A 23,637-nucleotide genomic window follows, 5' to 3' on the forward strand; every position below is an offset into this window, starting at 1 on the left:
TTTTAATTTTCATTTGGACGTGGACATGGACTAAAACACAATCTCATTACATGATACCATGACACTTGCTGGGCTAAATCTACACATCTCGGTGCAACGCTTAATTGAAATTGTATTCACTTACCCTGTACTGGGCTTCGTTCCGCCGCGGCTTGTGCCGTTAGAGCGGCGGGCCCACAGCAACACCATTTCCGGCACCCAACTCGGAAACCTCACTTCCGCCCTGACCTGCTGCTGAACAGGCAGGTTAGCGGTACAGTGTATCCCCTCCCCCTGTATAAATGGCACTGTGGAGGAAGCGCAGCAGACGAGCGCAGCGGGAGCGCCGACTTCGCGCCGAAGTCGTGCCAAAGTCCTGCCCGTCTGCGCCTGTCCGCGGCCGACCGGGGCAAGGGGCCACACCCTCTGTCCAACCAACCCCAAACCATGCCACCACAAGTACGACTCCCAAACCCTGATCAAACTTATGACGCCTATCCCCGACGGCTGCCTACACTCTATTGTACTCGGCAACTCAACCAGCACATGTACCCACTGCAGATACCGCCCTACGTGTCAGGCAAAGCACTCACAACCTGCCAAAACATACCAAATGTTTCTGCTAAACTGCCGCTCTCTTACTAAACATGCGGTTCAAATGTCGCTTCTTTTAGAGGACATTAGCCCCGATGCCATTTTTCTCACAGAGACATGGCTCAAAGAGGCATCAGACCCTGACATCACCTCCCTCCTGCAACAGGGATATCTACTCCAAAGAGTCGATAGGCCGGAGGGCAGAGGAGGAGGAATAGGTATCCTTTATAAAAATCAATACCAATGTAGGACTAATGCAGGCTCAATATCAAACTGCGAAAGTATGCAGTTCGCCCTTGATCTATCACCCACGGCGACCTTTTCAGGCATACTTATTTATCGCCCCCCAAACCAAATGGGAGAATTCCTCGACTCCTTACAACTTTAAGTCGCTGAACTAGCTGTCACTAGCTCACACTTCACCATATTAGGTGACGTTAACATCCATCTGGATAACCCAGATGACCCCTCAACCAAAGCCTTGCTAGATAATTTGGAAGCTATCCAACTCATTCAGAAGGGCTTCGAACCCACACACGAGAAAGGCCATCTCCTGAACGGAGTGTTTAGTAATGACCACAGACTGGTAGTAGGGACCCTTATGGCCCTCACATGGTCTGACCACTACTTGGTCCCCCTACGGTGGCAACACACCGCCTCCGCCCCGCTACCCCCGCGTACATCGCTCCAGGGGAGAGAATGGACTAAACTCTCTGTCGACAGATGCTTTGCTCGCCACCATCCCACAAACAAAGGACGACCCAACACTATTGTATGACAACTACTCCCTTTGGATATCCAAGGCCCTTGACTCTGTGTTACTGCAAACAACCCTAAAAGAAAAGACTAAATCCAAGGAATCACCATGGTACACTCCCAAACTTAAAGAAATGAAAAGACATTGTAGGAAGCTAGAAAGAACCTGGAGGGAATCTCGCAGCAACTCAGATAAAGTAAACCATCATGATGCTATAAAAGAGTACAAAACCGAGATTAACTCAACCAAGGCTTGTTTCGTTGAAGACAAAATCAACAACGCCCACAATTGTCCCAGAGAAATATTCCAAATTGCTAAATCTCTAATTGACACCCCGTCCACCCCAGCACAATTTCGATGCAGCAATCAGGCGGAATATTTCTATAAAAAAATACAAACAATCTCATCGGCCTTTGTCGCACCAAATCTAGCTGACCTGGAAGGAGCTACGCCATCCTGCATCACACCCCATAAATTAGCAGAGTTCCCCTTAGTAGGAGCTGACGTTCTGGATCACACTATGAAAAAAGTTAAATCTGGATCCCCAGGTGATCCCGCACCTCCATGTCATTTAAAAAAGATTACAGACACAATACTACCAGTCATTCTCAACATCCTTAACAAATCCATCACTACTGGCATAGTCCCCACGGCCTGGAAAAAAGCGCAAGTACGAGCTCTTTTGAAAAAACCCACCTTAGACGCAGACAACATGGCCAATTATAGCCCAATATCCCTGCTCCCCTGGGTTAGTAAACTGCTCAAAAGACATATCAACACATCTCTCACACAGTATTTGGAATCAAATAGTATACTCCACGACTCCCAAGCAGGTTTCCGCCCCAGGTTGGGAACGGAAGCAGCCCTTCTGACAGTGACCGAGTTAGCCAGGAAACAGATGGACTTAGGCGGCACCACAGCAATCATTTTGCTTGATCTTAGTGCCGCCTTCGACACCGTAAACAACACCATCCTTATTCACCGCCTTAATCAAATAGGAGTGTCAGGAACAGCCATCCGATGGCTACAATCTTTCCTAGAAAACCGCTCATTTAGAGTAGTTGAGGGCACTACTCACTCCAGAACCTGGCCTCTTGCTCAGGGTGTGCCTCAGGGTTCGTCCTTGAGCCCCACCCTTTTTAACATATATATGCTCCCCTTGGCAGACATTGTCCACTCATTTGGCCTGGAGTTAGTCACATACGCTGACGATACTCAATTGATCGTCTCCCTGAACCAAACTAACACCTCCCCGCCTAATCTCAGTAATTGTTTAGTAGCAGTCAATAAATGGATGGCCACCTCCCACCTAAGACTCAATGGCGATAAAACAGAGCTCATGATTCTTGGGAACCCAAACATCCCCTGCCCATTGCCTGACTGGCCCCCATGCATGGGCACCCAGCCTCAGTCCAAACCCCAAATAAAGAGTCTGGGCATCTGGCTTGATGCCAATCTTAATGTTAATCACCAAGCAACCATCATATCTGCCACCTTCTTCGGATTGATGCGTATGCTTAGGAAAGTATTACCACTTCTCCCCACACAAGCCCGCAGGATCATGGTGCAAGCCATCATTCTGTCCCGTTTGGACTACGGGAATGCGCTGTACCTAGGGGCTCCGGCCACTACAACGAAGAAGCTTCAGGTCACGCAAAATGCAGCAGCCCGCCTCCTGCTGGGCCTCAACAGGCGGGACTCAGGGACTGACGCCCTAAAAAGACTCTACTGGCTGCCCATTAAGGCCAGAATACTGTTTAAATCAATGTGCTTTATGCATAAGGCCATGTGGAAGGAAGCACCAGCAATGATCTGCTCGCTGGCTACTCCATATCTCCCTCACAGGTCGCTGCGCTCCAGTACAGCCTTTCTGCCCACTGAGAACAAAGTCAAACGTTCCAGATGGGGGGGCCCCTCCTTTTCCTGGAATGCGGCCAAGGCATGGAACTCCCTGCCGGCCTCCCTGCGCAGCGAACCTAACCTCCTAAAGTTCCGGAAGGAATTAAAAACCATCCTTTTCACCTAAATCACACTGCCCTCACTTGCCCCCCAGTCATACTCAGCGCTACGAGGCCTCCGGGTAGTCTGCGCTTAACAAAACCCATTTAATAATAATAATAACATCTGGCCTGCCATACTGTGGATGGTATTTTTACTAACCGCGACGACAACTAGTTCAAGGGCCATACAAGCCAATTCAACCAGTTAGCTGGATCATATCGTAACTGGCAACAGGTAGACAACAACCAGCTTAACCTCCAGCTTATACATCTACTCACAAAAGTACCACTGGAACCAAAACAGGCCTCTATTCATTTTAATCAATGGCTCACAGCAACTGCCAATTGGATAGCCCCCCTCAAAAAATCCTCAGGAAATAGGACTACTCCTTCTGCCCCCTGGTTCTCTGACACTCTTAGACTTAAAAAACAGGAGTGCAAAAGACAGTAGAGACGTTGGAGAATTAACTATGACGAACAGGAACTGGTAAAATACAAAATGCTACTAGCCGACTACAAAAAACTGATCCTGTCAGAAAAGGCTTCCTATTTTTCTAAACAAATTAAGAAAGCAGAAAACTCCTCCAAAGAGCTCTTTCGGGTGGTAACTAAACTGTCTTTACCCCCTGAAAGAAAGGGGTGCAATCACTCTTAGGAATTCTATAACATACTCGCACAGCACTTTCAAAATAAAGTGGAGCAAATCTTCACCACCTTTGTCAATGGGGCAAACTCGGATAATCAGAACACATCAAGGGGACCACATTCAAATGCCCCCATCCTTGCAGAATTCAGAGCAGTAACTGTTGACGAGACAATCACTCTTATTTCCAAAGTAAGATCAGGCTCACCCTACGATCCACTCCCTCCTATGATATTCAAACAAGCCTTGGAACTAGCCATACCATCCATTTTCAACTCTATGTTTACAGAAGGTGTCTTTCCCTCTATCTGGAAGAGAGCCTCGATGTTACCCCTTTTGAAAAAACCCAACCTGGATGCACTGGACCCAGGCAACTATAGGCCCATCTCACGCCTTCCAGTTCCAGCCAAACTGGCTGAAAAGGTTATGAACAACCAGCTTACTTCATATTTACATATGAAGGCACAATTTGGATTCAGGGCAGAGCATATCACCGAAACAGCACAATAAAGGCCACTGATGAAATAAGAACAGTAATGGACGCAGGGGGCGCTGCGGCTCTTGTCCTGTTTAACCTGTCGGCGGCCTTCAACATAGTAGACCACAAAACCCTGCTTCAAATTTTTTATTCTTTTGGCATCTCCGGAAATGCACTGGCATTGGTCTCCTCCTTTCTAGCTGATAGGACACAATTGGTCGCTTTGGGAAACTTGACTTTCCCGTCCTTCACACTTCCATGTGAAGTCCCACAAGGCTCTTCCTTTAGTCCTATGCTTTTCAATGTATATGTTTCAGAACTGGCAGCTCTTATTAGATCTTTTGGAATGGCACTAACATCGTACGCGGTTGACACCCAAATCATGGTAACCATTAGCAAAAATACATTACCACCAGTAAACAGATTTAGGGACTGTATGACAGCAGTCAGCTCATGGATGAGTTTGCACTGCCTCAAGCTAAATTCCAGGAAATCCGAGGTTATTCTGTTTGGTAGCTTTTTCCCCATCTGGTCACAGATTTGGTGGCCAGATGACCTGGGAACAGCACCTATCCCGGTCCCTGAAGTAAAAAACCTGGGTGTGATGATACTGTAATGTGTTATATCTTGGCATGCCCATGAAGCAATTACAGAGTCTCCAGTTGATCCAAAACGCGACCACAAGACTCCTCTTGGGGATTCTCGAATTCCAATTGGTGGGAATCCATCTCCAGAGTCTGCACTGGCTGCCAATTAAAAGTCAGATAAAGTTTAAAACCGTGTGTATTACATACAAGGCACTACACGGGACCAGCCCTTAGTTCCTGAAACGTTCACTGCACTGAAACTCTCCAAATAGATGCCTGAGATCATGAGGCAGAAATCATACTTTCTCAGAGATTTTTCAAATCAAACTAAGGTGGCAGAAGATTTGTGGTGGGAGCCACAAGGCTCTGGAACTCCCTCCCATTTAACACCAGAAATCTTCCCTCCCTAACTTTGTTCAGGAAGGCCATCAAGACATGGCTGTTCTTTGGTAAATGCTTCTACTTGCTTCTCCGTTTTCTAGTGCCAAGACACCGTTGATAATCGTGCGCTGTATACATTTATAGCATAACTACAATGTATGTGTGAAACAATTTAGTCTGTAGATCTGCAAGCGGAAACTGAACCCAAGAATAGAGTACCTCTGGCCCAGACACCTCGTGTGCCTCATTCACGAAGGTAACACAGCCACCTGTTCCGGGTACGCTGTGTTCTAACAATTTTATAGTTACTGCATGTCTGCAGTTTTCTGTAATGTTGAGAGTGTTTGAAATTTCCTCTTCCCCTGAACCTCCACTGCTACTGGCAGGGTCTGTCATTTTTGAAGGAGAATAGGAGTAAAAGAGCTAGGGTTTTGCACAATTTTGGAACCTTTTATTCTTACAAGCTTGTTTAGACCTTCAGCCAATACATATATCTGCTCAGCTGAGGCAGATCTCCCTTCCCACTTCAGACGTCCCTGAAAAGTGTGAGCAGGGCTTTCTGAAAAAGCTTGACTGAACTACTTAGATTTTAACCGCATCGCTGCTCCGGTGATTTTTGCGCTGTGCTGCAAATTGCCATTTTGTTGGTTCCATGACGAGCTCAGCTCGTCATCAGCACACGACACCCGTGGGTGATGACGAGCTAAGCTCGTCATCAGCATCGAAAGGGTTAACTGTTAATATAAGAACCAAACCAGCGTTGGCGGCACCATGTCGTGTAGTTCCTAAGAATCCCCAGGACCTGTGCGTTTTGGATGACCTAACTGAGGGCTTGGAGTCCAAACTGCTTACGGACACCCCCACAGGCTATGTCAGCTATTAGACCAGTTAGCTCTATAGTGCCACTAACACCCACCCCTGCATCTTACAGTGGTGTAGGTAGTTTCTTGCAATCACTGAACATGACAACCCTGATTCCTGAGGGATTGTGGAAAACAGTACAAGACTTTTCGCTCAGTCACTCGTGCTTGCTTATTTACAGAAAATACGCAGGATGGTGATTAGGCCATTTCAATAAGTATTTATTGGTCCAGCATCAGTCTTGTGTAAAACAAATTTGCTGCGACAATCAGGAGACAGAAGCAAATGAAAGAAATCGCAAGTACTAACATAGTAAACAGTAGATATATTTCTACCATAGTGCTAAGTAGATGAACATATATAGTTCAGATAAGACAGTAGCACTTGCATACTCCTACAATGTGTGCTCTACGTCATTTTACTAAATGTACCTAGCCTAGATATGTAGGTGTAGCATGTATATGTGTGTAGACATATCTGTTTATAGGCAAGAATCCCCCAGGGAAGAACCAACTCTCTCACCTGATGGTAGAGAATGAAGGACCCCGTCTCTGGTTCCAGGATGACACCTCGCAAGGGATGTCAGGCCACTGCGCGTCAAAGATTCAGCATTCAGGACCATATGTCCGCGTGGAAGGAATTCTCCTCTAATTTCCAGGGGGAGGGAATAAGGGTAATATATACTAGAGTGGTCACTCCAGGGTTTCTTCTAGAATCGATATGGTGTGAAAACAATCATAAATGTTTTGAAAACAATCATAAATGTTTTTCTAAACAATGCGGTCATGCACAGAGGGCCTGTTTGCCAAGGATAAAAATAGTGGAGACCCTTATACAGAATAATTATGCAGTGCCTGAGGAAATGTTTATGTACATCAGGTACAGGGATTATGATAACATACTAGCCCCTAGATGCATCAACGTTGTCATTTGTGATTCCTTATTTGCGAAAAATAAGGAATCGCAAATAAGGAATCGCAAATGGCAATGCATCATTAATTTCGCTATTTTATTGAGATTCGGTAAAAATCGCAATTTTTACCGAATTCCAATAAAATTGCGAGTTCCAAATAGCGAATCCGCAATTCCCATTCATTCCTATGGGCTGAAATGCCCATAGGAATGAATGGGAATTGCGAATTCGCAATTTGAAATCGGAATGCATCAAAGCCTTTCAAAGGACCCCCCCCTGCACCCATGAAATGCACTTTTACATGTGAGTTACATACACACATGTCCTAAGGACATGTGTGTCTGTAACGTACACGTTTAAAAAATGCATTTTTATGCGTTTTTAAACATTTTTGCAAATTACCACGAAGTTCAACTTTGTGGTAATTTGCATTTGCAATTTCTAAAATCGCAAATGTTTTGAGGATGATGCATTGCATTTAAGGAATCGCAAATTTGCGATTCCTTAAAAGCAATCTCATTTTTGGAACTCGCAAAAAATAGCGATTTTCCAAAAATGCTTGATGCATCCCAGTAACCAATTTAGGAAGTGCAAAAGGCCGATTTTTGCGAATCGCACCGTTTGCACTTCCTAAAAAGGTTGATGCATCTGGGCATAAGAACCTGGTGTTGAAGAAACAGGAGCAAACTACTAGGTAAAAAGTCGTGTGGATGGGACACTACATGTAAAAAGGGGGCATACATGAAAGGAATAACCTAAAGCACATGACAATGATATACCACTTGGGACTTATTAGTAAATTTAAAATACCAATTAAGTATATGCCAATCCAATGGTTAGCAGTGTCCTAATGCCAACAAAAACTAAATCCATCAGAAATTGGAGATAAGTAGGCAAAACGTGCAGGGGGAAGACCGTCCTAAGGCTGACAGGGCTAACCGGGAGACAAAGTTAATTGAAATAGTGCAGTAAACTATACAAAAATACAACACTGAAAAAATATATTGCTTAGTTCCTGCACCACAAATGCACTCATTTTCCCACAGTGTAGGCACTTTATTGATACCAATTGGGTCTTTGGTGAAAAAATAAGGTGTGCTCGAGGCTTGAGTGGTTTAGTGGAGGAAGGGTTATACAGGATGTAGTTACTAGCAGCAACTGAGTGAGTGGAAGTTTGTATAGGATTATAGGAGCTGTCTGTTCTATAGTGCCACAAAGGAGGTGCATTCTGGGTGAGGTAGGAGCCAGAGGTGTTGCAGATTGCATGGCATTCAAGACCCAATGAAGGGATAACAAATGGGTTCTGGTGGGGGCACTGGTAGATGTTGCATGGCCAGAAAGTAGATGTTGTGGCAGAAGCAAGGTGGTCTGTTCCACTATTTTTTAGAGACAAACAGTCTGGCTGCAATGGGTCTCAGGGAATGGTCACTCGGTGCAGAAGGTCAGGAGTCATAGGGATTGGGGAAGATCTTGGGAAATTGTTGAGGCAAAGTCAGAATGTCTCTGAGGAGCTCACTCCAGTGGATTACCACACCCAATGGGCAGAGGTATGTGGTAGTAAGTTTCTCTATTGGGCCCTCCTGACAGAAGTTGAGATGTGATGGTAGTCAAGTCGCAGTACTATGTGGGAAGAGGAGCAACCTCTTCTCGGGAGGCCTGTGCACATCTTTTAAGTAAACCGCTAGGGTTTTTCTTCTTGTGTAAACAGAGTTGTTCATATTAACAACTACCGGAAGTGAGGGAAGGAAAGAGCAGTGAACCAAACTCGCTCGTTTGAGGCCCCTGACGAAGGGTCATCTTTTTATTTTGACCCGAAATGCATTGGGCAATATGATACAAAAGAAGACTGTTTAATGAATTATTTCTTACAATGGAAAATTACAAGAAACATGATAAAAATAAAACAGTGATTTACAACTGAACAGTAGTCTAACGGATTTAATTAAGTGATTTAACTCTGTTTACACAAGAAGAAAAACCCTAGCGGTTTACTTAAAAGAAGTGCGCAGGCCTCCCGAGAAGAGGTTGCTCCTCTTCCCACATAGTACTACAATTATTAAGGCACGGTGGGCACTGTGCAACAGAAGTAGCGCCTGACCTGAAAAGGAATACCTTGAAGTAATTAGGATAACTTTTGAGTGCAACAGGACAACATACTATGGTGCAAAGTGCAAAGATGCCACAGGTAATTCAGTTTGCAGGTGGTCTCAAGGAGACACCATGTTATAGAGATTTCATTTAGTCTCCATTTCAGTTTTCCTTTTTAACTTAGCTTCTTTTTAAGATGGTGGTTTGAACATGTTTTTCACTAACACAAGAAAATGCTGTGCACGCATTTCTTTTTGGTAGACGTTGTTCTGTAGTCTGCACTGTTAGTTCCAGTAACACACATACTAGAATGCTATGGCCTTGCTTTATTATATACTCATAGGAGACAACTGTTTTCCCCAGACTAAGTAAAGATGTTATTCAGCTTCTCTAACAGAAGGCAATAAGGTGCTTTATTATTTAAACAGCATCTGTTTTGTATTCGGTGAGAGGCACTTCACACCGGAGTTATCAAAAATGCTGCAGAGAACTGTCGATGAGATGCAGTTCTGCAGGCCCCGACATTCATCCTGAGAGGGAAGGTAGCAGTGCGAGCAGAGATGTTTCTAGGCATGCAAAATTAGCACCGAGACACCTACGGGTATTTGCTCGCTTTATAAATTGTTAAAATAAAAATATAAATAAACAATGAGATGGAGGGCATTTGTTAATGCACTGAGTGTACACAGACAAAATATCGAGTTTTAAATTTCGATATACAATTATATCGAAGTTTAAATATCGATGGGACAAAATATCGAAGGTAAGTAATATCGACAGTCTTTAATATCGATATTAGTATGATATCAGTAATATCGAAGTTTTAAATATCGATGTCAATAATATCGAAATAAATAACTTCGATGTTACTAATATCAATTTTTAAATAAATTTAGTGTATATTATATTGTATTTATTATGTTTTATTATTAATTTTAATGTAATTTAATTAAATATTGTCTTTTACTACTGTAGCGGGTTGTGGGTTTATAGGGGAATAGGGTGGGAAGTAATTTAATTATGTTAAATTAATTATTAATTAGTAGGAATTATTAATTAATTAATTGAGAATTAATTTTCAATTAATTTTAATTAATTGATAAATATGTTCTGTAGCGGGTTATGGGTTTATAGGGGAATAGGGTGGGAAGTAATTTGATCCCTCTGTGCTTCTGCCCCGAGTGGTCGCTCCTCTGCCTCTCCACCATGTAGCGGTATCGTTGACCCACGCTGCTTCTGCCATTTAATTAATTGTTTTAACCTCGCTAGCATACTTTTTGTACTGCCATTTAATTAATTGTTTTAACCTCGCTAGCATATTTGCACTGCCATTTAAATAATTGTTTCAACCTCGCTTGCCTGCCGGTATCATAGAACTGAGCTGCATTATTTAACTGTGCCTTTAACCGCACTGAGTGCACCTCGCCTGCTTGCACCATTGTTTTCTTGCCAAAGTAATAGCGCGATACCCCCCAGCGCCCTGCTCGACTCCCCCCTCCATTTTGTAGCTGTTGTTGTTGTGCTTCGTGTTGACCCGAGCCCGCCCCGCCTCCCAGCCGAGCCGCCCTCCCACTATCTATTTACAGCGCTTCCTGTACCAGAAGCGCCGTGATCCCTCTGTGCTTCTGCCCCGAGTGGTCGCTCCTCTGCCTCTCCACCTTGTAGCGGTATTGTTGACCCACGCTGCTTCTGCCATTTAATTAATTGTTTTAACCTCGCTAGCATACTTTTTGTACTGCCATTTAATTAATTGTTTTAACCTCGCTAGCATATTTGCACTGCCATTTAAATAATTGTTTCAACCTCGCTTGCCTGCCGGTATCATAGAACTGAGCTGCATTATTTAACTGTGCCTTTAACCGCACTGAGTGCACCTCGCCTGCTTGCACCATTGTTTTCTTGCCAAAGTAATAGCGCGATACCCCCCAGCGCCCTGCTCGACTCCCCCCTCCATTTTGTAGCTGTTGTTGTTGTGCTTCGTGTTGACCCGAGCCCGCCCCGCCTCCCAGCCAAGCCGCCCTCGCCCCTCCCCCTCCACTATCCATATATGACAGTAGTTCCCACGCGCAGCGTTCACGCGCAGCGACCGCGCCCAATCCGCGCCGAAGGTGCGCCAAAGGTAGGCCCGTCTACGCCCGTCCGCGCCTGGACCGCGCCCAGCGCCAGAGCCCCTGGTCCTCGCAATGCCCAGCCCTCCCGCATTACCTACAATGCCGCCACCCTTCTAACCCTTAACCCCGGTCGCGCCCCCGATTGCGTCCTAGCCGCTCCCGGACACACCCATGGACCTTTCTCCTGCTACTCCTGCAAATTCTCCGGTACCGTCACCAACTCCGCTACGAACACACCTCAGATTCCCGACCCCAACCACCTTCAATGCATCCTGCTCAACACCCGTTCGGTCCACAGGCACGCCATCGACCTATGGAATCTACTAGACACCACCTTTCCGGACGTCGCCTTCCTAACGGAAACATGGATGAACGCTTCCTCCGCCCCAGACATCACCATTGCCATCCCTGAAGACTATAAGATCACACGCAAGGACCGTACCGGCAACACAGGAGGAGGAATCGCTATCGTCCATAAGAAATCAATCCGCATCTCAACCAGCTCTGACGCCAACCTCGCCAACTCCGAACACCTTCACTTCCAGATCCACATCGACCCCAAGACCACACTCAGAGGCACCCTTCTCTACAGACCACCAGGACCCCGCGCACAATTCAGTGAAGACATCACGGACTTCATCACTCCACACGCGCTCCCCTCAAAAGACTACATCCTCCTGGGTGACCTCAACTTTCACCTTGAAAAGCTCAACGACCGCAACACCACCACTCTCTTGGACAACCTCGCCAACCTCGGACTTAAACAACTGGTCACTTCCCCCACCCACATCGCAGGTCACACTCTCGACCCTATCTTCACCTCCAGCAACCACGTCTCCTTCAGCCACACTACGGATCTCCTCTGGACTGACCACAGCTGCGTTCACTTCACCTACAACAAGCCAAAACCCATCAACCACCTCCAACCAACTCTACAAAGAAACTGGAACAAAATCACCATCGACCAGATCTCCTCATCGCTTCTTCTCAACCCCCCAGCCCACTCTTCCAACACAGACCAATCCGCCGTCAACTTCACCGGATGGTTATCCAACACCGCCGAAACCTTAGCACCACTGAAAAAACGTCAAAACAAACCTGGCAGCAAGAAGGCCTCATGGTTCAACGATGATCTCAAAAAGTCCAAGAAACTCTGCCGCTCCCTTGAAAAGATCTGGAAAAAAGACCCAACCACCAGCACCAAGGACGCCTTCAAAAACGCCACCCGCACACACCACCAACTAATCCAAAAGGTCAAGAAAACAGCACTCAAGGATCGACTTGACAACAACACCCACAACAGCAAGGAACTTTTCAACATCGTCAAGGAATTTACCAACCCCTCGGCCAACTCCAACGACATCACCCCCTCTCAAGCCCTCTGCGACTCCCTAGCCTCATTCTTCCACAACAAAATCGCTGACATCCACAACAGCTTCGACAACCAACCTGGAGACCAACCCACCCAACCATATGCTGGACCTTCACCCCCCTCGAAAATCCTTAATGACTGGAACCCAATCTCCACTGAGGACACCATCCGCCTGATGAACTCCATCCACTCAGGATCCCCAACTGACCCATGCCCTCACCACATCTTCAACAAAGCAGACTCCATCATAGCACCACACCTCCGAGATGTCATCAACTGCTCCTTCAACTCCGCCACCTTCCCGGAAAGCTGGAAACACGCTGAACTCACCGCCCTTCTGAAAAAACCCACAGCGGACCCCACCGAACTCAAAAATTACCGCCCCATCTCGCTCCTTCCATTCCCGGCCAAAGTCATCGAGAAAGCTGTCAACAACCAGCTCGCCACTTTCCTTGAAGCCAACAAATCCCTCGACTCCTCACAATCTGGCTTCCGAGCAAAACACAGCACTGAGACCGCCCTCATCGCAGCAACAGATGACATTCGAACTCTACTGGACAATGGAGACACAGTCGCCCTCATCCTCCTCGACCTCTCCGCGGCCTTCGACACAGTCTGCCACAGCACCCTTCTACAACGCCTCAGTAACATCGGAATACAAGGAAAAGCACTTGAATGGATCACCTCATTCCTCACCGGAAGGACCCAGAGAGTCCGCCTCCCACCATTCAAGTCCGAGGCCACTGAAGTCATCTGTGGCGTCCCACAAGGATCCTCGCTCAGCCCCACCCTCTTCAACGTATACATGAGCCCCCTGGCGGCCATCGCTCGCCAACACAATTTCAACATCATCTCCTACGCAGATGACACTCAACTGATCCTATCACTCACCAATGATCCTAGCACCGCCAAAACTAACCTACACGAAGGAATGAAAGAAGTAGCCGAATGGATGAAACACAGCCGTCTGAAACTGAACTCAGATAAAACAGAAGTCCTCATCTTAGGCACTTCCCCCTCTGCATGGGACGACTCTTGGTGGCCGGAAGCCCTTGGGAAGGCACCCATCCCGACAGACCACGCACGGAACCTTGGCGTTATCCTGGATTCTTCACTCTCAATGAACAGACAAGTCAACGCCGTATCCTCATCCTGCTTCAACATTCTCCGCATGCTCAAAAAAACATTTCGCTGGATCCCCACCGAATCCAGGAAAACTGTCACCCACGCCCTGGTCACGAGCCGACTGGACTACGGAAACACCCTCTACGCAGGTACTACCGCTAAACTCCAGAAGAAACTCCAACGAATCCAAAACGCCTCAGCCAGAATCATATTAGACATCCCGCGCAACGAACACATCTCTGGCCACTTGAAAGACCTCCACTGGCTACCCGTCAATAAAAGGATCACTTTCCGACTGCTAACCCACGCACACAAATCGCTCTACGACATCGGACCAGAATGCCTCAACTCACGACTGTCCTTCTACACCCCCCCCCCGCCAACTACGTTCTTCTAGCCAAGCCCTCGCCACTGTACCTCGCATCAACAAGACCACCATGGGAGGCAGATCCTTCTCTTACCTGGCTGCTAAAACATGGAACTCACTCCCCACCCACCTGCGCCTTACCCAGAACCACCTAGCATTCAGAAAGCAACTTAAAACGTGGATATTTGACAAGTAATCCCTCCTCCCCTCCCTAAGCGCCTTGAAACCCCCTGGGTATGTAGTGCGCTATATAAATTCCTTGACTTGACTTGACAATAATAATTAATTAATTAATATATGTTTGTACATATTTTAAATAATAATTACTTGGTATTTAATTTATATTAATTAGTTAATTAATTAATATAATTTTGTACATATTTTTTATTATTAATTAGTTGGTAATTAATTAATATTATTTAGTTAATTACATTAATTAGAGTAATTTATTTTATATATATTTTTTTGTTATTCTTAATTAATTAATTGGGGAAAATAATATTAATTATTAAATTAAATTAATTACAGCTAATGTGCTAATATATTTACTTTATTGTTATTGTTAATTAATAATTAATTAATTTTGGGTAAAGGAGTATTTTTAGGCTTCAGGGTCAGTTTTCAGTTTTTGGGTAAAGGGGTATTTTTAGGGTTCAGGGTCAGTTTTCAGTTCTTGGGTAAAGGGGTATTTTTAGGGTTCAGGGTCAGTTTTCAGTTTTTGGGTAAAGGGGTATTTTTAGGGTTCAGGGTCAGTTTTCAGTTTTTGGGTAAAGGGGTATTTTTAGGGTTCTGGGTCAGTTTTCAGTTCTTGGGTAAAGGGGTATTTTTAGGGTTCAGGGTCAGTTTTCAGTTTTTGGGTAAAGGGGTATTTTTAGGGTTCAGGGTCAGTTTTCAGTTCTTGGGTAAAGGGGTATTTTTAGGGTTCAGGTTCAGTTTTCAGTTTTTGGGTAAAGGGGTATTTTTAGGGTTCAGGGTCAGTTTTCAGTTTTTGGGTAAAGGGGTATTTTTAGGGTTCAGGGTCAGTTTTGGGTTTTTGGGGTACAGGGATATTTTTAGGGTTCAGGGTCAGTTTTGGGTTTTTGGGGTACAGGGATATTTTTAGGGTTCAGGGTCAGTTTTGGGTTTTTGGGGTACAGGCATACAGGGTAAAAATAAAAATAATTTACATTAAATCAATTAAATGAAATTAAAAAAAGAAAATTACATTAAATTATTAAGTGTTTTATTTATTTTAAATGTATATGTATTAGTTGTAATTTTGTTTTAATATTTTTATTTAACATTTGTAAAATTATATGTATTTTAAAATTATATTTTACATTATTATTAATACATTTAAAAAAACGATATTTTTAATTTCGATATTTTTGTACTACGATATTATTTTTTCAATATTTTTGTACTTACCTTTATGAAGATATGACTCCGATATTTTTGATGTCGATATTTTTGTGCCGATATTTTTGTATTTCGATATTCTGTCTGTCGATATTATGTCAGACATTCGCACTGAGGCCAGATTCCAGAGAAATTACACCAAGGCATTGGTTCAGATCAATCCAAATGGGACTTGCAGGCAGTGGCGTCACTAGGGTTGGTGTCACCCAGTGCGGTAACTCATGGTGTCACCCCCTCACAACTTACCAGATGATGGACCTCCTCCGAGTCCGCCAGTGCCACATAACGGTCAGCATTGCACAAAGAAGATAAAAAGTCCCTAGAATTACACCTTTCATAGAAGGTAAACGTATTCGGCAAACCACCACTGCTATATTGCCCCCATGATATTGTGTAAATTTTTTTATTCATTTATTTCAGTGTGGGTTTGAGCTCTGGGCTGCAGCACTGTGCTGGTGAGGCCCGGATTTTGAATGCCCACTTCCATTAGCTTTGTAATCGGCTGGACGGCAGCGCGTGCCTCAATGGTGGCTGATGAGATTTAAAAGTGGCAGGGCGTAAAAAACTGTTTCCAAAGTAAAAAAAGTGAGCATGTAAACATTACTATTTTCTGTATATATGTTGCAAACTCAGACCAATGAAATTGGACCAGAGCACTCTGCAAGAACACCAGTTAAATTTCACAAGGTTCGAGTCCTTGTTAAGCATAAAGAGATTAATTGATTTGCCGAGAGTCACAGGATGTTCAGCCGGTGTCAGGAAGACTCAACCACAGTTCCCCACTTACAAAAGTTGGTGACGGCACATTATTATAAAGAAAATTAAAGCCTTTTCTCTCACCTGGCTCGAAAGAGAAAATATGTTTATTGTGATTACCCTGGAGCTGGGTTTCCAAACTCTGTGTTTATATCTAAGAACTGTTCATGAGCCAAACGGACGTGCGCTGATCTTTATTCTTTGCTAGAGGATCCGCTCTCAGTTTCTGTTTTCCACTGACCTGCCCAGCCCAGCCAATCCCTAAGCTGCTTTATAAAATAAAGAGCGCACTGTTCTTTCAACAGCCTTGCGTCTCTTTGTGCGTTCTGCCTGCACAAAATTGAACAAACATATTTTGGCTTACGCTCAGCTTCATCTACATACTTAAAAAATATATAAATGTATTTGTTTTATCGGGTAGTATTTATATGTCACAGTCACACACATATTAGGAAATTCAGTGTACTCGACTTCTGCCTCGGTGTAAATTAATTTGTAAAACATAGTGGAGCGTATCCAGTTTGCTCATGTTTTGTAGCACAAACAGTAAACACAGTGCAAAAGAGGATTCATGCTTGTTTTTCACTGTCCACAACGATAGATTACAACAAGACCTGATGCACCGTGTCATAACACCAGTAAAATAACATCAGCTAATATCAGAAATCGTGTTCACTATTGTTCCTTCACACTTCACAACAGAGGATGGCTGGGATTCTACTTTATGGCTTATATTTTTATTATTTCCTCTTCTCTTCCTCAACATAGGACTGTAGAGAGGATAATTGTAGGGCACCAGCTCAAGGTGATGTCACTTCTGTTTTTCGTAGCTTTTGGCGAATTTCCTTCAATGAAGGGTAGAAAAGAGGAAAGGATCCCAGTGCTCACTGAACTGCTGCAGCAGGCGCATTAACCGCCTGGGCTTCTGTTAATGCCAATATTACACCTAAGATAGTGCAGCTTTGGTAAACAGGTTAAAGAAACGTAAACCCCATACCTAGATTTTTAATAGAGTCACTGTAACTCCATCAAAAACACAAAAGTTCCAAAAAGGCTGGCAATATCTCTGGAAATGAACACGCCCAGATCTTGGGAAGAGCCTGTTTTGAGCGGTTTTAGATTTGTCAAATAAAAGAACCTCGCCAGAGGCAGAAGAAGTCACCAGGCGAGGATCAAACATTTCTGTTAACCAGGAAGAGGGGTTTAGGAATCCGAAAATAGATTATGTAAAGTTTGCACCCGTCCAAAACAAGGAAAAAATCCATTTGTCTTGCGCTGGCTGCGTGCAAATTCAAAGTTAATGAAGAGACATCTTCTGTGTCGCTCCTGTATTTGACAGGTTTGTGGTGCTCTCTCCGTCCTTTCGTCTGCTCCTCTGCCTTCAGGCGCCATATTTCAAAGCACTAACCGGTAGATGCATCAACGTTTTCATTTGTGATTCCTTATTTGCGAAAAATAAGGAATCGCAAATAAGGAATCGCAAATGGCAGTGCATCATTTATTTCGCAATTTTATTGAGATTCGGTACAAATCGCAATTTTTACTGAATAGCAATAAAATTGCGAGTTTCAAATTGCGATTTCGCAATTCCCATTAATTCCTATGGGCCAAAAGGCCCATAGGAATCAATGGGAATTGCGAATTCGCAATTTGGAACTCGCAAAATGTTAATGCATTCCATGGGTGCAGGGGGGGTCCAAAGGAACCCCCCCTGCACCCCTGAAATGTATTTTAAAGTGCATGTTACACACACACATGTCCTAAAGACATGTGTGTCTGTAACATGACAGTGTTTTAAAATGCATCTTTGGGCATTTGACACATTTTTGCAAATTACCACGAGGTTCAACATCGTGGTAATTTGCACCCCCTATTTGCGAAATCGCAATTTTAAAAATAATCATGCATTGCTTTTAAGGAATCGCAAATTTGCGATTTCTTAAAAGCAATTGCATTTTTGGAATTCGCTAAAAATAGCGATTTTCCCAAAATGCTTGATGCATCCCAGACACCTATTTAGGAAGTGCAAACGGCCGAATTTTGCGATTTGCACCGTTTGCACTTCCTAAATACGTTGATGCATCTAGGCATTGGTTCCTTGCTGGACCCCTGCTCCAGCTGAAAATGTTCCTCAGTATAATACCACCGCTGCCTCTGCCCTGCACTCACTGTGACAGCTGCTCCCGTCTCCGTTGGGCGTTCATTGTAGCTGACAGCTCTCGCAGCATGCTGGCTTACCCGCGGCGCTTGGAGATGGATTGGATTGCAGTAGTTAAGGAGTTCCAATACAGAAGTCTTCGAGTTCGAGAGGCTCACGGTGTCACCCCATGTGGTGGTGTCACCCGGTGCGGTTGGCACCCCCTCACCCCTCTAGTGACGCCACTGCTTGCAGGGTACTCCTATCATGCTATCACTAGTGTAGAGCTATTAGTGATAGATAGGAATAACATTATGAACAAGGTTGAATTATTTGTGTTTTTTACCATTCTAATAATGCCTATAACGACGTGTCTCATCTGTCCAATTATCGCAGTTCATGTTTTACTTACAAATTAGATCTTTTCAATAATCATTTGAAAATGTGTTACTATCTCTTCTCTTTGTGAAACTTTGGGCATGCAAGAGTGACAAACAAAAGGACTGGATCTGTTTCCACAGATTTCTTGGGAATAAGAGTGGTCATATTTGAGGTTGCTGACCGCATCTATATATCTGAAGGTTTAAGAGTTTAGATGCGGTACTGTGAGCAAGCCAAACTAGTATTTACTGATGATGTAAGACTCAGTCTCTGTATTATGAAGTTTTTTTAATCTAATGCACAGTCTTAGTAAATGTGTAGGAAACATATAACAACCATTTCATGTATAAGGATACTCTTAACTACAAGAGGTGCCAGATTCTGAGACCGTCTGTCCGATATCCAAAGATCTTGATTTCCATTCCACTATCCCTGAGCTATGCTTCCCATGGAGACATATATGTACCTTATAAGATGAAAGTATATGCATACTTGAATGTCTTCAGTACTCAAACCTACAGGACAATGTGTTTCCACATCCCCTGTGCGGATGGATCATTAGCTTAAGTGCTGTACTATGTGCATAATAAATAGGACCTTCCAGCTCTGTACTATGGACATAATAAATAGGATCTTTTAGTCAATTATGCAATCGTTGACTGCTTATTTGTATATGTTACTGCTTCTGTGTATTATTTGCATATTCTCTGATACTAATGATCATTGATACTCATTTGGTGTACTCCAGACATATTATCTTTATAATTTAAGTTAGGTTTTTAAAATTACTCTAATTTCCACCTCTTTGGTAGGAGGATGCTGCCTGAAGAAGGACCCACTCACATTAATATTGGTTTAATTCATATACTTTGCTCACTTGTGTAGAGCGACAATAAGCTGGGGATGTGCAGTGATCATATCAACTGCTATCATTGTAAAGGTGGGTTGTAACTATCCTCTTACCATGTTCTGTACATGCTAGTAATAAAATGGACATATTGTAAGCAATCTCAAAGTCACTTTATATGTACTGAGTCTTACAATTAGTTGATCATTGCATTCTTTGGCCAAGAAGGTTCTTCGAGGTAATATAATAGCAATGAGCTTGAATTAACAGTGATTAGCCATTATTTGACCTATAGCTCTTAGCCTTGAAAAAGATCCACGCCTGTGCCCACCTCAGGGTAAAACATGTGCTGACTGTTGTTCAAAGCACACCCAGATGCATTAGGTATCTTGGGTGGGAACCTTATGATGAAGCATGCCACGAGCTACTAGTAGTGGTGAGAGTTTTTTTTATAAATCTAGTAGGATTCCCTGCTTATCCATGTGAGGGGTATGATAGGATTTAGGATTTTGGTAGTGGGCTCTCTGGTCTCAAATCTGCTACACAGGCCTTGGTTAAATACAAAATTACCCTATAGTCCTCCAACTAAGAGGCACTAAGTGTCAGGACTTCCAAGACCACCTCATAATTTGAAGTAGCTTTCCTTTCATGCTCAAGATATTCACAAGGCTGTCTCTAGTGCTGCTAGTACTTTTGACACTGCAATTGACTCTTCTCTGAATTTCTGGGCCTAATTCTGCTACTGTTACTGATCTGAGTCCTGGTATAACTACTCTTGTTTTTTTTTCCTATACTAATGAAACATTTTGAATTGGATAATGCCGGTATTGTAACAGTCTACCAAGTTGATCCCGTCCACATCTTTGCTGAAGTCTCAGAAGCAAATTGTTCAACTATCACTTGAGACTGTGTTTCTGTGTCTGATTCTGTGCATTGCTTCCAAATAGACCTGGTTTCCATGCCTAATCCAGAGCCACTTTCTAGTACTGAGACAAAAGAATCACTCATACTAGACAGTCAGTTTGAAGAGACCAATGACCTTTCCCCATCAACAAAGCCTTGCCTCATGTAAAGATGGAAGACATTACTTGGGCTCATCTGTTTCAAGACCTCATGATCAGTATAGTTCTTAGTGTCATGCTGATTGATGCTGTCAATAAATGAACTGTAAGATACATGGACTTCATGTGCATGCTCACAGTTTTGTCCTGACTATTGAACACCTGATCCTACTAATGTTCTTTCCAGCGATGCCGTCAGCCTTGACCTTGTTACTGTTGAAATCCTAGGTAGAAGTGCATAAAAATCATCCTGCTGAAATCCTAACTCCAGCTAGTTCTGCCACAGATCAAAATTATATTCCTGGCATCGTAATTACCTTGTCTAACACCCAATCTTTGAGTGATTCCATGCCAGTACCTTCAGAAGTCTCTGTTTATCACAGTGGCACACCAGAAAAGAGTATGAACAATGTGCCGGCACCACAACTAAATCTCCTTAGTTGAGCTGCAAAGCTTTGAGAAATGAGAGAAACCATTTTTCAGATAAGCCCATCATTCAACTTGTATGCCCTAAAGGGCTTTAGAAAAGTCTGTGAAATTAATTTTAGAGCCTTGTTCAGGTTTCTATTGTTACTACACCATCTCCAAGTACTTTTGCAGTTTGAGGGACTTTGTTCTGCCTTTGGTCATGGTGAGAGCACCTTGAAGGGGGGATAGTGTAAGAATCAAACAGAAGGAGACCAGGACAGTTACTCCCAAGGCAAGGAAGATGAGGATCTTCCACCCCCACTGGGAAAGAAGGCCCCAGATCCAGCCTGTGAGGGACCAGTTGCCTTCATCCAGATGAATTTTGGAAGAAAGGAGATGCAGACGTTGGATGGCATCGTACACTGTAGGTGCGTTGTCTGGGATGTACACGCAGCAGCTGGCGCCGATCAATTTACACACACCACCACGATCGGCAAGGATGATATCTAAGACCATTCTGTTCTGAAGCGTTATGAGGCGGTCCGCCTGCAGCTCTGCAGTGATGTTGGAGAGGGCACCAGCTGTTACTGTGATAGTGGCTTCAAGGACCCTGGTCAGTCCTCGTACAGCCCGACTGTTGGCCAGGGGGCCCCAGAAAGGAAGGAAACCTTTAAAGAAGTCCCCGCTTTCCTGGCCTTCTGTATCCTCGACTGATATGACACCCCTACTTGAGCGGCGCAGAGCACCCTTCATTGACAGGTGGTAACCTCCATGGGTGGAATACGTTGGTGGAAGGAGGGAAGCCAGATAGCAGGCACCAGACCAGTTGCGGGGGAGCCAAGTGTAGGCGGCAGTGCCACAGATGAAATAGGTGTTGGGGGATGCCACCAGCTTCGGAGGAGATGTAGAGTTTAAAGTTTTTGTGATATCACACGTACTGGTACCAACTTTCTTAGTCCCTAGACCATGAATCCAGACACGGCCTTGCACATTTATGACATTCACAGTGTCTCGTTCATCAGGCAGTATCCTTCTTGTGCGGAATCTGGAAAATGTTTGTCGATTAGTTGAGTTGAATACTACCATCTCACCGAGTTCATCTGGTGATAGTAGCGCTGTGGATGAGCTGGTCGGGCAAAAAAGGAGCATTGGCATGGCCGGATCTGTTCCGCCAGAAGTCATCCCGAAATGTTCCAAGGGCAGAATTGGCAGTACCATTGACAGTGTTGGCCTCCTGCATCAACATCCACCATGCTAGGCAAAACCCAGAGATGGAAAAGGGGTAGGGAAAGAATGGGACAGGGTGTATGATGGAATGTGGCATCAGTGCACACTCCCAGCAGTTGGAAGTGTTCATGATCAGCTGGTGATGATGCAAACATTGGATGAAGGTTTTGTTGACGAATTCCGCACGGCGGGGTAACTCGTGGGCTGGTAATGTGTAATACTGGTGTTCTGCAGGTGCCGGGGTAGGATTTGGTGAGGTAACAGGATGGTAGATTAGTAACAGCCAAACAAGGATAGGCAGGATGAGGGAGACAAACAGCGTCACCACGGTGACCATAAAGCATTTACTATGTCGGAGGCTGACATCTTGTTTCTGGATTCGGGTGTTTTGGACGGCGGCCATTGTGCTAAGCCAGGGACCTCTAGTGGCTGTCTGTGATTGGTGGTTGCTTCACTGGGTGCAGGTGCCAAGGGCCGTTATGCCTTACCTTAGTCTGACACACCAGCACTACTCTCAGCCGTGGAAGATCACAGCCTTACAGCCTGTAGGTACTTGGCAAAGTCAAGGGCAAGCCTTCCCTCGGGGTCACCACAAGTTGTATCGGTCGGAAGTAGGGACAGTATGGTCGGGAAACAATTGTTCTTGGTGTTGAGCAGAGTTATGGGAGGGTTCCACCCTTCCTTTCAGTATGCTGTCACTCCCTGCTTCCGTAGATGTAGAATGCAGTCTGGCATCACTGAATGGGACAAACGTCGGGACTGTTTCTGAGTCTTCTAGTCCTTCCCTCACCCACTGATCATAGGGGAGGGGCAGAGGCACACGCCTGCAGTGCGATGAATGCACCCAATTCTTCCGACCTTCTACTTTCACGATGGTGCGGGTGGCTAGTAACATCTGATGGGGTTATGTCCAGTGGGGCTCGAGGCTCTTAGTCCGTTGAAAATTCCAGAGCAGGACCCAGTCACCAGGGTGAATAACGTGTCCTGGGCCCTCACTTTTGTCAGGTATGGCCTCATGCACCTGGTGATAAAGAGTATGAAAGGTATTAGTCAGACTGTACAGATAATCAGTTAATACAGGGTATTCGACATCAGACAGTTTCTTAGGCCGCGGGACACCCCATACATTGGCAGGTCTCCCAAATACAATTCCATGGGGCGATAGC

The 23,637-nt window shown here is 44.5% G+C and overlaps 1 pseudogene; it reads right to left on the reverse strand.

Annotated features, from left to right (window-relative positions):
- Positions 1-5,098: 5,098 nt before the first annotated feature.
- On the reverse strand, positions 5,099-22,874 carry LOC147733738 (uncharacterized; annotated as a pseudogene).
- Between the last annotated feature and the right edge of the window lie 763 nt (positions 22,875-23,637).

The sequence above is a fragment of the Lissotriton vulgaris genome, chromosome 2_1 (genome assembly GCF_964263255.1).
Source record: "Lissotriton vulgaris chromosome 2_1, aLisVul1.2, whole genome shotgun sequence".
Taxonomy (NCBI): domain Eukaryota; kingdom Metazoa; phylum Chordata; class Amphibia; order Caudata; family Salamandridae; genus Lissotriton; species Lissotriton vulgaris.